The sequence below is a fragment of the Triturus cristatus genome, chromosome 7, assembly GCF_964204655.1.
Source record: "Triturus cristatus chromosome 7, aTriCri1.1, whole genome shotgun sequence".
In the NCBI taxonomy this organism is placed as follows: domain Eukaryota; kingdom Metazoa; phylum Chordata; class Amphibia; order Caudata; family Salamandridae; genus Triturus; species Triturus cristatus.
This window is the reverse complement of record NC_140590.1, coordinates 284,110,071-284,124,315: the sequence shown is the minus strand read 5'-3', so window position 1 is coordinate 284,124,315 and position 14,245 is coordinate 284,110,071. Positions and strand designations below refer to the sequence as shown.

Here is a 14,245-nt window from a genome sequence, read left to right as displayed (position 1 = left end):
CAGTCTTTCTGGCCAATCAATGAGATTCCCTTCCTCAGTTGTGAGATTCCCTCAGTCAGTCACTGGCTGGCCCCTCGGGCAGTCAGGCTCATCCTCAAACTTACATACAGGACACACATCACTCCACACCTCAGGGAGCTCCACTGGTTCCCAATACACAAATGCGACCAACTCAAACTCCTCGCCCATACATTCAAAGCACAGCACAACACAAGCCCGGCCTATCTGAGTAGTAGCAGCTCATCCCACCACAAATCCAGACACCTCTGCTCAGCCGGACTCCTTCTTGCATACATCCCTTGCATACACAGAAAGGAAACAGGAGGTCAAACCTTCTCTTATATCGCTCCTACTTCATATCAGGCGCACAACGCCCATAGGGCTAAAAGGGTAGTGTTTGTGAGTGTATGCATGTTATGCGTGCAATTGTGCTGCTGGTCTGGCATAATGGAGGTTATTTTTTCCAAATGGACAAGGGCACTAATAACGTATGGATGGACGGTGTTACCCATGTCAAACTGCAAATCCTGACATTCTTCTATTAAGACCCCATCATTGGCTGTGTGGACTAGAACGGTCTAACTGAGAAAGCCACTAGGCCAGTCACACTCAGCAGCAGGGACACAGAGCATGTTTCACCACACCTTGCTGAAGACCTTGACATGATGCATGTAATTCTAAGCATATAGGTTGGATCGGATATTTGAGGTCATTCTTGTCATAAGATTTCCGGTACTCATTTTATAGGGGCTGTCATTGGCTAAATGCCGGAGGGAATCATCACAGGTACCCACGAGTTTGACTGAAGTATCCATGATACATTTCTCACACGGTCATATTGTATGTATTTCATGGCATAAGTAAATCTAAATATGGCCATCTATCAGACGGTTTAGCCACCTATATTAACAAAACAAAAATCAACAGCGCGCAGGAATCTGCTTCCTCTTGATCATCTGTAAACACTGTTAAGATTAATCTAAACCTTAGCGGCAAATAGGAGGAGGTGCTACTGACCAACACATACCTAAACCCGAAACGGAAAAAACAAGAGTAAAACATTCTAATCAAACACTTGCTTCAATTAATGTGTTTGCACAACACACCTAACCTTATCCTGTCTGGCGATCTAAATCAACAAATCTTAGGCACACCATCAAATGAAGATATACAGGTCTAGTCCTTCTATTGGAACATACCAGCTCAAACCAAAAGCAGCCACGGAAGACCTTCTGAGAGCAGTTAAGAGCTACTAGAATACCTGGAGCATATCGGCCTAAGGGCATTAAACGGAAGATTTGCTGACGACTCTCCCCCGGCCACCTCATTTCACACCGAATTGGGGAATTCTACCATAGACTACACTCTAGGCTCTCTTACTTTTTTTCACCATGTAACAGGCTTCTGCCTAGGAGACAAAGGGGACAGTGACCATCAGCCCCAGGAAGTTCTAATTCAAGCTCTCCCACATAAACCAACACTAAATCCAGTTGGTAGGCACGCATGCCACACCATAAACTTAAAAAGAATCAAGTCATCCATAGCAAACACCAAGGAGGTGCTCCTGGAAGCAAAATCACAGTAAAATGAGCTTAATTTTCCCACCAAAAACCCCACTAGTATATGGGAAAATTTTACGGCTCTGTTTGCAAACTCCTATTCAACCGTAGTCAGATACTCCCCTCCCAATGATCCAACGGCTGCAGGAAGGGTCACACGTGCACAGAGGACTGACTTGAAACTTCTCAAAAAATCTGTAAACAAACTTTTAAGATCATTGAGGCTTTGCCCTGGGGATGAGAACCTAAACCATCAACTTCGGAATAGACAGGCCAAACTTAAAAAACTCAAGTGGGATATCAACAGGTCCAACAAAAATGAAATCTGGGCAAAATTGTACCATGACTCTAAAGGAATCAATAGCGCACGTTTCTGGTCAACCATTAACAAAATTCTACAACCGGCACATGGTGGCTTAACATCGCACATTACAGAAAATGCATGGACATCCTTTTTAGAATCTCATTTCAATCAACAGACACATGGATCACAAGTACCTCCTACCACTCAAACCGTGATGAATATAGAGGAAGAGGCAAATGGAATCGATGCGGTCAGGATTAGGAAACAAATTTCAAAAGGGAAGAAAGAAGGAGCACCAGGGCCAAACTGGATTCCATCAGCCCTTTTCAAACAAGACCTGGAATACTGGTCACAAACACTAGCCCTGGCCCCCTCTTCTGTCAGGCAGTCGGGGCTCCTACCCACATCATTGAAGGGCTCCATTATTTCACAGAGTTATAAGGCTGGCGACAAAACCTTACCAAAAAACTATCGCCCGATTGCTCTATTAGATGTAGAGGCAAAATATTTCGCAGGCTACCTACTCGTAGAGCTACAGGACTGGGCAAAAGAGAAATAAATAATCCTCCATCACCAAACAGGGTTTTGCAAAGATACCGGCACAACAACTAACATACTATATCACTACTCATAGACAAAGCAAAACTATCTAAACAAACTCTTAAATTTTTGCTCTGTGGACTTTAAGGCCGCATTTGACAATGTCAACCGAGCAATACTGTGGAGGAAGTTGGCACTCTGGTTACAGGTCAAACTAGGCAATGGCTCCCATCTCTCGAGGCCCGTACCAACAACCAAAGGCCTCAAACAGGGATGTGTGCTTGCACCAACTCTTTCTAACCTTTATACAGCAGACATGACATCAGCCCTTAGTGCCTGCAATGCACACGCCTCTCGACTAGGTGGCAAAGCCATCTCTAGTATGTCATACGCGGACGATGTCCTGGCAAGCCATACTCAAGTTGGTCTACAATGGTTACTTAATAGGATGCACGAATACGCAGTTGAAAACCACCTAGAAGTAAATATTAATAAAACAAAAACCCTGACAGCTAATGGCAAACAACGGTCTCACTCCTGGTTCTTGGAAAAAAAAACCAATTGTGAACACCTCCGAGTACAAATATCTAGGGGTAATCATTGCTAAAGGTGGTGAATTCACCAACCAATTTGAGGCTATCAAGAGTAAAGGGATTGCGATAGTGACAACACTAAGGCAACTTAAAACAAAACTTACTGGACCTATATTTTGCCACTTGCTTCGGGTAGTGCAAGCAAACATTCTACTGTTGATCACTTACAGCAGCGAAGCCCTGAGGGGCAGAGACGCAAAACTGCTAAATACCACCTTGGCGAAAGCATATAGAGTTAAGCTAAACCTCCCGTCTTACACTTCGCCTGCACAGATTCGACTTGAGTTTGGCCTAACCAAACAACTTCTTGCAAGGCAAGGTTCTTACATCAAGTGTTAGCAGGGCCGTTTCTACCATTAGGTAACACGAGGGGGCTGCAAAAGGGGGATGGCGGCAAAAAAAAAAAAAGGAGTCCTCCCCACACCCCAACAGTAAGCATGCCCTGCTGTCCTCTCTCTTCTGGGCCCCAGCAGTTCAAGAAGCCCCAGAACTTGACAGTTCAAGAGTTTTGAATGGTAGTTTCTACAGTACATCCGGTTTCTAGGGTCTGTGGGTCCTCGCAACCTCTTCCTTTCCGATCTCCTTTTCCTGTCCCTCTGTACCCCTCACATCCCTCCTCCCCTTACTATTTATTCTTTTAACATTTTGTGACTCAGGCTCGGTGAGCACGTTTATTGTGTCAGAGATCTGAGTTCTTGTGGGTGACTTCGGCACAAGGGAGTGTGTGCTGCGGCCGGGGAGTAACACGGCCTCCTGAGGGCAGGGGGTGTGGCAACCCTCCAGGCCCCCCCCCCCCCATTTACCCCAAGGCCAGTGAATACCTGTGACAGATGGACTAGGGCCCCTTATTACATTCTGCAGAAGCCTCCCACCCCCCCCCACATATAAATAATTTAGCGTTGCACCCCTGGTGTGCCCTGTGTATAGATGCTGCTGATCAGCAATCTCTGTATTAGAAACCCACTCTCCCTTAAACTAACTACAAGAAATGTGGTAACTTGTATAGCTTGCTGGAATTTGGTGGGAGGATCCCATCCCACCATTAAACAGATCTTTAGTCAGCAATATAGAGCAGAATGTGCAGGGTGTAGGGTTTAAGAGTTGAGTGAACACTGTCTCTGCAGAAAGGACAGGAGCAGAGATTTCATAATGAAATGAAAGCGTTGTCTTATCGTAAAATTCATATAATTGTTAACATTTAAAAAGTAACTAAGCCTGTGGCTCTCTTAACCCATCTGTAATTTTCCCCAATTTATAGTCAAAATTGAGCCATGTGGTCCGGGGGTATCCAAATAACTGAATTGGCTCCCATGGCTTCAGGGAGCTGCGGGCAGCTGCAGTTGGGAGTGCAAACTGAGGCAGGGCATTGATGAAGCAGAAAGGATCAGCATGAGGTCTGCTGGGGCTGCAGCAACAGGCCTATCCTTCGGAGTACTGGGATGGAAGGACGGAACCAATTGCTTATTCTTCATAGCACAAACGTAAATAAAAATGAAAAAATCTGCACAGACGCCTTTGCAGCATTAATGTGGATGACACAGCCATTTTGAATGCGGGAACATCCTTAATGAAAACCTCTATTCGCCAATAGGATTAGCCCATCAATAAAAACATGGTCCATAGTGTAGTTAATGCACACAGTGAACATGTCATGATGCTTTAGGAATATTATTAGCCAATACTGTTAGCACATAGTAAAGAAGTTTTACAAATGCAGACTGCCACGTCATAAAATGTTTTTTAGGTGACTGAACTCCCCTCAGGAGTATTACAGGCATGGTTTCTCAATGGCCACACACGCCTTCTGCCCAATCAAATATTGTACTCAAGGTAACCAACATGTGGGCATAGACAAAGCCCCTCTATTACGTGTGCTACTTAAAGCTCTTTCTTTGTTGATCACATATGGTCAGGAGAATGCTGCGATGTGCACCCAGACCTAGAATATTTTACATCTCATTGGGTAAACTAACAGTGCACCTTCAGTCAACAATGGGTGAGGAACATTTTTCTGGACTTACAATGAGTTGAAGCCTAGGAACAGCGTCAAATCTACAACAAATGTTTGTTATACTTTTGTTTTACTAATGTTTAAACTGCACAATTTGTCACTTCTTTTTCCTCATATAATGGCTATAAGAGAAGCTCCGACCCAGTTCCTGGAAAGGCATGCCCTGCCCCATTGCTGGGAGAAGGGCTAGCTTTAGGTCGGTGCCACCGGTGCAGCCACATCTGCTGCAGACTTTGGTGGGGGCGCTGTGTTTAAAAATAACTTTTGGTTTTAAAACATGCAAACTTCCTTATGCATCCAACAATTTTCAGGCAACAATAAAAATGTCAAGAGTACTCTGGTGCTTAATGTTCCTACTGGTGAGAGATCCAAATTTCTGGCAGTTTAGACTCATCGCAAAGTAGCGCAGAGGGTCAATGTGGCGGCTGCAAAGAACGTGTACCATGCAGATCACAGAACAGAGTGCGAGTGATCTACAAGTAGCGCTATTAAAAACTTAAATGCAGCTCAGAAAAGGGCTATGGAGCGATGAGGGGCACTGCTGGAGTGTGGTACTGAGGAAATTCAGGTAAGAGGTCATGGGGCGCCAAAAAATACTTGTACTGGGTGCCAACAGTGCTAGAGCTGGCCCTTACTGGGAGTGTTAGCCACTCCCACGAAGTTCAGGCCTAGTTGCACCCCCGCTTCACATAATACCCACATCCTCGTCAGTTCCACAAGAAGCTGAAGTTCTGGCACTTCGATTACTCCCCTCCCCACCCCACCCCCTCCAAGCGAGGCTCTCGCGCCTGCTCAGCGGCAGGAGCCCTCACGTGCGATGATAGTGCGCTCTAAAAATACACACAGCAAGAAGGCCTCTTAGGCCAGAGTGTGGAACTATCACGCATCTAAGGTGCAGTAGTAAAAAACAAAGCTGTGTTCCACGATGCAATGAAACTATCTAGAGGGCCTGTGCAGGGTGCCAGAGGCACAAACACTCCGGCGCGTTAATGAAAGCATTAATAGGAGCATAAACACATGCTGGGGTCATTTAGAAGCTTCTAGTCGCTTTAAACTGACCCTTTAGTGCCCTATAGGTCGAAGGGTGTAAACCGAGTAGCTGTTTTGGCTCAGCCAGCCACTTACTAAGTAAGTTCCCTCAGCCAGACTCCCACGTGCCATCATCCTCGAGGATTTGTCGTTCTATCTTGGGGCTGCCTCTATTCACATTTTCCAATGGCTCACAGTACTCCCATGAAATGGAGTAAAGTAACCGCATCGAGAAAGTAATTACGCTGTATTTGGCTGTCGGTATTGATTGTGTGGTGTTGCCTAGAGATGATTATGCAAGATTTAAGGTTTGATGTCAACGAGGAAAAAAAAAAACAACCCAAAAAAAGCTGACTTCTTTTCTTGTTGCTTGATGATGTTGGCCGACTAGCTCTTCGGCATTGCCCCTACTGGACTTATCCGCCACTTTTGACACCGTTTCTTATGTTTATCTGTGTAACTGTCTATTGGGGGTGGGCATCCACAGCAATGCTCATGCCAGGATCAAATCCCATCTCTCGAGCTATGCTTAAGCAGGATAACACGCTCCTTCGTGCTCGGATTTCAACGCTCTCTCTCATGGAGTGCCGCAAGGACAGTCTTTGACCCCCACAATATATTTAAACAATATATTTATACCCAAACAAGATCATCCGCTCAGCCGGAGGTAGCTTTATGTGCTATACCAACGACACCCCGATTCTCATTAGAAAATTGAACCATTTATTTTTGTGCCTCAATGGTAAAACTTTATAATGTACACGCCCGTACTTATGAATGTCTTAACATGTACTGCTTTGTTCAATGGCTGCTTGCAATATCATTTCTATAATAACGTGAAGTGCACATTAATTTTAATAGGTCTGTACAGTTTCATGTATTTGAGGCCTAGAAGCCATTTTATTCAGTGTTGTACAATTGCACTGTATAGTAAGCGTAGTCTCCTTTTGAGGATAGGCACCAGGAAGCATGAATTATATAAAGTAGTGGAGCTGGTGCTTATTTAGATTCTTGCTTCTAGTCTTCAAGGACTTCTCCCATTCTTTCTTGTGAGAAGATCCTGCCTTCTGCTCATTAGTTAGTTTCGTCCGAAGTAACAGTTTCAATCATATGCTCATATTCCCATTTACTTACATTCAGGGAAAAAAATAAAAAGTATAAGAGTGTGTTAAAAGGAATGGATTTTACCATTGTATACGTCAAGCGCTCTGGTCCATTTTTCTCTTGGGCGTAGAGGCCACAAGTTTTACCTGCCCGCTTTTACTCATCCATTTTGGTTACTAACTAGTTCCCGTTTCCTAAGCTCAGAATTTAGATTTCCTATACATCATGAACATCTGGTTAGATTCTCAGTTCATCAAACTCCCCTTCACTTGCTTTTTTACTTCCCACGTTACTTTGCAAAAGTATTCATTAATTTCTCAGCGAACTTCATAGCTGGGTTGTCCGGGCCACTATAATCGGTTTTGGACTATTGTAATTCTTTATTTTTAGGCGCTGGGTCAGATTTGATACAAAAGGCAACATCATAGTCATAACTTTGGGGCACGTCTGGCGCTCAGGGCTTCAACCTTCACTTCGACCTCCACCAGCCTTTAACCTGAACACTGGCTGCCTGCCTCCACACATAATTTTTAAATGCACGTGCATTACTTTTAAAGCCTTCCGTTTTTCGGGTCATGGCTACGTTCAAGGAAAATTGATGCACTAAGACCTGCCATCTCCGGTCATATGATGCTCGCCTGCTCTGTCGTTTGGGTTCACTGTTCTCACACAGGCAGTCACGCCTTCACAGTCCCAAGTGCCAAACAAGGGAAACTTCCTCCTTGCCACCTGCTGTCCCATTACCAGTTACCACTGTTTCACAACGCTCTAAAAACTTGGCTTTTCCATCTTTATCCATGAACATATCAGGTCCCTTTTGTTTTCGCTTGTTGTGATTTCCAAGCACTAGGACACCGCTTATGCAACTGCACGCTTTACAAAAATAAAAGTGGTCAATTCAAACTCCTAGCCCACACATTCAAAGCACAACACAAGCCCTGCCTATCTGAGCCGTCACAGCTCATCCCACCAAGAATTCAGACACCTCTGATAAGCAGACTCTACTTGCCCCTCTCCCCATACACAGAAACAGCACTGGAGGTCACACTTTCTCTTATATCGCTCCTACTTCACTTAGCCACACCCTCGTCGAGTTCAACAAGAAGCTGAAGACCTGGTACTTCGATTACTCCCCTCCAGCAGAGGCTCTGGCGCCTGATCAGCGCCAGGATACCGTCACCTGTGATAGTGCGCTTTAAAAAAAAAAACAAAAAAAAAAAAACACACACAACCGGTGGCGAAACGGGACATTGCCGCCTTGTGGTCCCAGGCCAGGCCACCCACTGTTAGGCGCTGGAAGCGGGGAGTGGATTGGTGTGGAGCCCAAGAGGAGCCCCTTTTTGCAGCCAGAGGCTGTCCCGAGATGTTTGGCCGAATATGGGGTAAATGGTTCAATCTCCTTCCCCCATGAGTGTTCGAGTGCGTGAGAGATAACGTTCGTCCCTATACAACGGTATATCTATTCCCTTTGGTAACCATTACTTTGGAAACTTGTGTATACCTGTATCAAACTAATGTGTGGTTATGCTACCGATGTAAGTTTGTGTTAAATCTAAATGCATTAAAGTTTGCTATAAAAAAAAAACCACACACACACCACAAGAAGGCCTCTTAGCCCACAGTGTGAAACTATCATGCATCTAAGTTGCAGCAGTGAAAACAAAGCTGTGTTCCGCGAGGCAATAAAATCATCTACAGGCCCTGTTCAGGATGCCGGAGGCACAAACGCTGTGGGGAGTTAATCAACGCATCAACAGGAGCTTAAAATATTTCTGGGGTCATTTAGGAACTTCTTGTCGTTTTTAACGGAATATTTAGTGCCCTGTGGGTTGAAGGGCGTTACTTGCAAACCTAGTAGATGTGTTAGAAAGATAGTGCTTGTCTGTGATAAGGAAACCAAACGTTTGCAGAATCATTGAAGAACGTTTCCCATTTTTGAGGTGATGAACTTTTGCAGTTATCATCCAATAATCACAATAAACTACAGACATTTTTCCCAGAACTGATTTAGAGATTAGTAAAAACCATGGTCAAATAAGTCAATGCCCTACTCACCGACTGCCCTGCACGTCTACAAGCGGTCCTCAACTCTCTTGCCCAAGTCATATCTCAAACAGAAAATCTGATCACAGAAAACCAGTCTTAGCATGAAGTACATAAAAGACCATTTGTACCTCATACAATGCATTACAATAGGGGATCTCAAAATACCCGGAAAACAAATTTACCAATTAAGGAGCAAGAAGAAGGAAAGTATCTTTACGCCTTAATGTGCAAGAAAAGATGGACCATGAAGTGTGCCTTCAGGGCCAGCACTCCTAAAATGCATTCCCCCCCCCCCCCTTAATATTCACGGTGGCCACCTTTACAATGTTCACGTCTCGCATCAAGGATGATCTAACTGGCCAATTCCTGATGCAATGTTTTTGCTAAGCTAGATCTAGGAACTCTGTTGGGGATAGTCTAGCCAGAGCTACATTCTCAAAGCAATCGTTAAAACTGCTCTCCACTCATTTTCTGCTTTGTAACATCTCCTTGTAAGGGTGATTTACTTTTTTATTTGGCAGCAGTAACATTCTGAACAGAAATGTTTTACATAGCAACAATCGCGGTAAAAAGGGGACTGAAGGTTGGGCTGTTAATACAGTTTAGACAAAGAGTCGCGAATGTGTAGGTTACCAAAATGCACAGTTCTAATTGGCGAGGATCTATATGTAACTAGTGCCATAACATGACTAGCTGTTGCAATATAGAGCAATGGAATGTACATATTTACAGCAAATTGGGGGAGTAATCACTCTTCTTCAGCGGTGCAGGTGGTGATATTTTAATTATATATATTTTTTTAACTCAGAGAGGGCCTGGTAATTGTAATGATGCGAACTTGCAGGTGGTAAAACATGCTTTATGTAGGAATAAAAGCCCGCGGTTGGTGGATCTCAGGCTTCCGGTAGGTGTGTATAAGGAAAGGATGCCAGAAATATAGTTTGGGGCTAGGCCATTTACAGCGTCACTAGATTACATAATGCCCGGATTTTAGTGGTGAGCCAGTTGGCTAAGGGCTTCCCTTGAGACGATGAAATGGATGTCTGCTAGGGTAAATTGTACAGAGTTTGGAAGCCAAGGTTATGTTCTTACCTAGTGCTTTAAAGTAGTAATGGAGGAGACTACCCACAATGATCACAATAGTCCAATCTACTGAATACAAAGGTGTTGAGTAGTGTGCATTTCACTTATTTTGCTAAAAATCAGATTTTCTACAGTGTATAATGCGCTTTAGCGCCCTTGCTGGTGGTTAACAGTGCTACACAAAATAAATAAGCCCCATGGGGAAACTGTTCATTTGGCCTTTGTGAACCAGAGTTCCAAACAGATGCCTCCAGCAGCGGTCCGACCTTACCGGTCTATAGTACAGCTGTGCAGTGGCACGTCACCCAGCATCAGCTATCATAATTATCTGATCTGACAGCACTTTAGTGGTACAGCGAAGACTATAGAAAGGGCCTTTGTCCTTAAGCTGGGATGAACTGAACTGCTTAGTGCACCACCATCACTTGCAAAGATGACTCCCACACGAGGAATGTATTTCGCCCACACAAGTCACATCCAATCCTACTCATCTTTTCAGGAAGGTTGGGCAAGCACAGAGATCTGGAAAGACTCATTGTACAGTACTGTTCTTAAAAGAAATAACTAGGCGAGTTAATGGCTTCAGCTGTGAACTACCTTCAAACTGCACTCGATAGGGTATTAGCGAGATGCCAGAACGCTTAAACACGGAAAGACACCCATGCTGTTCTTCAGAGTGTTGCTGGACAAGATGAAAATCACTGAACCAGTGGGCTACTCAGAAGAGCAAACACATCTAAATGGCCAATCGCACAAATAAACCAGGACCTAACAGGACCTGAATGAAATTAATTTAGAATGGTCTCTGCCACTCCGTGTACTGTTGTATGATGTTGCATAAAGTAAGGATCTGGGTATAGGGAAAGAGTGCCCCAGAAAAAAATTCAGGGAACAGATCAGGGGAAAAAGACCAAACAAAAATACACCACCGCCCCTTATTAATGGAAACAATTGTTATATAGTCACTCAATGTTACCAAATACTCTTTAAAAAAACCACAATCCATGTGGAGTGAAGTATATGTACCAAAAACATGATTCCACTTCATTTATTAGGTCAAAATGTCATTATTAAAAAATAAAATGCATCTTTGTTACACATGATTCTTTAGTACATATGTTGATTTCCTACACAAAGCAAATTAGTCACAAAATCCAAATGCATTAGCTCCTCCCCACATCACATACAGCCACCCCCTCATAAAATACACACTTGTTCATACCTCACACTCCCATACACACATTTACATAACATTTCTGTACATTAACAGTTTCTAACTGTTAATATAGTCTTTGGTTCATAAGAGAGAAAAACTCATATCATTCATCTTTGCTGTGTATTGTATACAAATAAAAAAATAATTTCTTTACCAACAATTAAGTCCCATCATCAGTGTTAGTGTACTAAACTTTATTAGTCCTTTATGCACTTGCTGTTGTACCTGTGTTGATATCGTTCAATGGTCCTATGACGACTTCAATATCATGCCAACATGCATTTCAGTGTAACCCGTCATACGCCATACACCTTCCTCAGGGCACCGAAAAGAATCATTAGGAACACACTCCCTGCCTCACGCCATTGGAAATTAGCCCATAACAGGGCTAATGCAAGAACCCCGCTCCTCCTCGAAATGGTAACTATTGACTGTTTTCCATATATCCCAAAGCTCTGTTCAAGGCTGCAAATTCTTAAACCGGGTAGGGATCACCACAAAACAATATCACATGTGCGGGGTATATTTTTCTTTCTTGATGCTATTCAAAGGCGGGACTCCCTCCAACAGAGTACGGATCTGATCAACACACTCTGCCTTTGCAGACTCAGCCAATTCCTAGCCAATTCCTTTTTTGACTGCTAGTCCACGGCATTAGAAATGTGCTCTATAATGATTTTCACCAGGATTTAACACAGGAATGACAGAAGGAGGATTTCACACCAGTGGTTACAGTTTGACAGCATTGACTGACAGCTCACCCTATCCTGAGAGACTATGGCATACTGCAGCAGATACTGCTCCTCATCAAGAGCCTCTATAATAATTTTTTACCTGCAAGGTGGGAGATATGGAGTATAGCCTTAAGGTCAAGACTGGTGTGAGACAGGGATGCGCGATTCAGCGTTGCTCTTCAACCCAGTCATAGACTGGGTGATGCGACGCACAGCATAAGATCAAGCCAGAGGCGTCAAATGGACCTTATTCTCTGCACTGGGGGACCTTGAATATGTGGATGACCTAACCTTGCTCTCACACACACCATGGTGTGCCTGACAAAATGGCTCACCTCAACACCTATTCACAGCAAGTGGGCCTGAAGATCAACATGAAGAAATCAGACGGCATGCTTGTCTCCATCCCAAAGTCTTCACCAATCAAGGAGGATGGAGAGGACCTAACCAGGACTGAAGAGTTCCCCTACCTAGACAGTACTATCAGATGTGATGGAGGGGCAGGCAGTGCCATCAAGAGCAGACTGGACAAGGCCAGAAATGCCTTGAGGATGCTGAACAATGTGTGGAGGTCATAACAGTACAGCACCAACACCAAGCTGAGGCTTTACCAGAGCTGCAGTCTGTCCACACTCTTGTATGCATCAGAATGCTGGCAAATTATGCAAAGTGTTATCACCAAACGATCAGCCTTCCACACCAGTAACTTAAGAAGAATCTTGTGCATTTTCTGGCCGCAAACAACTCAAACCAGGAACTGCTCAAAGGATGCTATTAAGAAAACATGGACACCATCATTACGAGAAAAAGACGGATATGGATAGGACACACAAACAGAAGAGAACAAAACTCCATAGCAACCTCTCCACTGGACTCCAGAAGGCAAACAGTAAAGAAGCAGGTCAAAGAATACCTGAAGGCAAACTGAAATAAAGACCCTGAACTCACAGTCAGGGCCTTTGAGCAGTTCCAGTGTGCGTGTCCTGCACACTCAACACTGTTTAAAGGCAGGCTTTAATTTTAGATACTGGGTGAGAAAATCTATTAAGGGTTAGAAATAGGTGCAAATTTAATCTGAAATACAGCGATAAAGTGTCTGAAACAAAATGAATATTGGGTCTAGAGCCTAATAGATAAAACATGTACTGGGGTAGAGAGGTTCCAAGAGTTAGAGGCAAGTCAGACAAAAAAACAATTAATACAGTGCACACTATTGATTCTCCATTAACAAGTCTTCATTCTTGCTAGCTCTGGATCTGGACCTCCACACTCCGAGTCCTGAATTCTACTCACTAACCCCAGCTATGTACACCTACCCAATTACTACTGATGTATGTAACCTAGCTACCCAAAGTGATACAGACCCATTTATACCTGTGGGTGCTTGCTAGGACAGCCGCAGGCTGAACCGGAGCCGTAAGGGGTAGCTGGAAGCACATCTTCTGCTATCAATCCAGAATCTCAGGACGTTATGGATTACTCCAGATTATGGGGATCACATATCTTTCTTTACCTACAGCAAGAATGTTTTTATATGCATGTCATATCGCAGTTTCCGTTATTTCTAGGCACTGTAAACAATAGGTGTTACAATTATCAATTAAATGGCTCGCAGTGTATCAAGCTTGGAAGGATACAATGCTGAGTTGTCCTTCGGATCCCACCAGTGGTCAACGGTGTTTAACCTATGTAGACACCTTTCCAGCTTTTACCAAAAAGCACTAAAGGTAAACGCATTAGAGCTGGGGACTAGGCGATGCTCAATGGCAACGGGGATTCCGAACATCATCTATGTCAGAACTCCATAGTGCTGTACATCAGGGGTGTTTCTAGCACTCTGCCTACAGTAAAATTGTGGAGCTACGGCTAGAGAGCTGCAAAGAGGACCCCTATCATCTTGAATGTAGGTAGGGTGTGTTGTCAGCACTATTCATGTTGCTTTAGTGGGTCTCGAGATTAGGGCAGGATGGTCCCGGTTACTTTTTATGGAAATGTCCCTCTATTGTTCCAGGGAGGACATCAGCCA

The 14,245-nt window shown here is 43.9% G+C and overlaps 1 protein-coding gene across 3 annotated transcripts in view; it reads right to left on the bottom strand.

The window, feature by feature from the left end:
- Nucleotides 1–14,245, bottom strand: part of GYS1 (glycogen synthase 1) — a 187,395-nt gene that overhangs the window by 109,331 nt on the left and 63,819 nt on the right. The gene's annotated exons all lie outside the window — the stretch shown is intronic.